Raw genomic sequence first — 2726 nt, forward strand, 5'->3', positions numbered from 1 at the left:
GGCCACGGGGGGGGCGGCCCCCCTCCGCTGCGGCGTGTGAGCCCTGCCTGCTCCAGATGGGAGCTGTCTACTCAGGGGAGCGGCCATTGAGGCCGTGTTCTGGAGACTGTGGTGGAGCCGTTACATTTGTTTCTCTTTTCTTTCTCAGCGGGTTCCCACCTTGCCGCGACCCTCAGCCTCCCGTCTCTGGGACCACAGATGCCGCCACCAGGCCCATCTTCGGGTCGGACCAGGGACGGACCAGGCCTCCCATGTGTCCCAACCTGCGGAGCACAGACCAGTGCTGTGCACCCCACGGCTGGGCCGTCAGCCGGGCTTCACTGGCTGACTGCAGCCAGGACCGCGGAAGGACAGGATGGTGGCAGAGTGGCTACGGAGCCGGGCCTGTCTCACTGGCCTCACGTGGAGCCTCAGGTGGTGACGCTGCAGTCCGAGGAGGTGCCCTGCCCGGCCCGACTCCCTGGGCAGGCAGGCTGGGGCCGGCAGAGCCACTGACATGAATCCCTGGGTCTGCCAGTGTCCAGAGGACCAAGGCCTGTGTCTGCCTGCCAGTGAGGTTGGCAAGGCTGGGGGGAACCTGAGAGGGGCGAGGGACATCAACGGATAAGAGGCCCCCAGGGCAGAGTGTGAGGCTGTGCCTCCTGTCTGTGCCCCCGCCCTGCAGAGCCCAAGCAGAGTTCCAACACAGACAGGCTCAGGGCCGACCCTGGGGAGCTGGGCAGGGGGACAGCCCCACCTGGGAGCACTGAGGCTGCAGATGGGCACAGGCCAGTCAGAATGGAGGCCCAGGCTGGCATGGGGAGTCCTGTCTGGGTGGCCTAGCCAGGGCCTGGCCCATTGCTCACATGGTCTGGGGGTGGAGGGGCCAAAGATGCCAGAAAGATAAGACAGTGAGCACAGCAGGTGGGAAGGCCATGAAGCCCACCGCTTCTGCCTGCCTGGCTGGAGAGCAGTCAGGTGTGGCCCGCCCAGCAGTCACAGGCCCCGCCCAGCAGCCACTGGCCCCGCCCAGTAGTCACAAGCCCCACCCAGCAGTGGCCCTGCCCGGTAGCCCAGTAGTCACAGGCCCCGCCCAGCAGTGGCCCCACCCATTTGTTTATTCTAGGTTGCCAAAGGTGTGTACACTTGCCAAGAGAGACAGAGAGGAGAAAGCAGCCCCATGGGGGAGGCCACGCTTTGGTCCCTTCGCTGTCCCCATTCTGTCAGGATTTGGGGCAAGCACATGTACCCAGTGTGATTTCCAAGCTGCCGGGGCTGGGACTCAAACCACAGTTGGCCATGTGGGATCTGACCCTCTGACCGTCGGCTGTGGGACCAACCGGCAGGTCCCGGGAAAGGCCCGGCTCCCCAGGCGGGTCGCGGTGTGCTAAGGGACATGGGAGAGCAGTGTGCGGGAGGGGTAGGGGCCGCCGTTGAGGGCCAGGAAGGACCGTCGCCCTGTTTCTCTTGAGGGTTGGCTTCTGGGAGGACACAGAACCGTCAGGCTCACCAAAGTTTTGGGGATCGTAGCGCAGGCGAGGCACACCCGCCCTGGCCACAGACGCCCGCGGGCAGCCCCCGCGTCATTACGGTAATCAGCCGATGATGCTAAGCGGAAAAGAGCGCTTTCCCGGAAAACTGCTGACGCGGGTCTGGGAAAGCGAGCGCGACGGGCCTCCAGTGGTGGCTCGGGCGGAATCAATTCTCAGCCTCGGAATGGAGATAGTTGTGATTTATGGAATTCCGCAAGTCGGATCTCTTCCCGGCTGGGTGTGCGTTAGGAGCAGCAAGAAGATGTGACCGTGACAGCCCTGTCAGCTTGGGACACCCTGGGGCGGTCTCAGACCCTCGGGGGCAGCCACCCACCCGGCACTCATCCTCGGATCTCCAGCGGGGACACGCATATTTGATGGCCTGGCCGGGAGATGCCATGGGAGGGACTCCATTTGAGGCTTTTCATAGTTTTCCTTTGCCCAGAGGCCCCCTGTGGGGGGTCAGCAGCAACTCAGATCGACCTCTAACCTCAGGGTCACCTCCCAGGAGATGAAAAGAAAGCCAGCTGAGGAAAACCGATGCCTCACAAGCCCACCAGTGGGGGACAGTCCCACCCACACCGGGGACGCTGCAGGACGCTGCAGGACACTCCGGCTACTTTACAGCCGGACCGCTGGCCCCACCTGCAGGCTGTGCTCACCCACACGCCACCCGCAGCAGGTCACTCAAACCAGTTCCTGGAAGGGACGATTAGAAGCCTGTGTGGCCACAGACCCAAGTCCCCACTGCTGGACGGAGGACAAAGAGCCCTCGTGCACTCTGGGCAGACAAGGCCTTTCCCTGCCCACGAGGGAAGGTTTGTGTGGCCAAGGATGCGTAAGCCAAATGAAAAGCCAAGGGCCAGCTGGGCTTGCTCACACACCTGGCAGACAGGGGCGGAGCCTCAGAGAGCAGCCAGCGTGCGGGGGCCGGGGGGTGGGGGGCTCAAGGCTGGACAGGCGACTCAGCGGGAGTTTTCGCTGGAATCAGAGACAAGGCAGCGAGACACCCAGTATACCTCCTGCCAGACTGGCAAATGCCACTTTAAACTGGGAAACCAGCCCTGCCCAAGGCACTGAGGCAGCCGGCGGGGGCGTGCGTTGGCATGCCTCCTGGGGCGGGGAGGTCTGTTGGGCTCCGTGGTCCCACGTCACAGCAACAGTGGTCACGGCAGACTCCAGCCAGGGCTGGTCTTCCTGCGAGGCGGCCCTGAG

Source organism: Tupaia chinensis, unplaced genomic scaffold (genome assembly GCF_000334495.1).
Source record: "Tupaia chinensis unplaced genomic scaffold, TupChi_1.0 Scaffold144472_1, whole genome shotgun sequence".
In the NCBI taxonomy this organism is placed as follows: domain Eukaryota; kingdom Metazoa; phylum Chordata; class Mammalia; order Scandentia; family Tupaiidae; genus Tupaia; species Tupaia belangeri.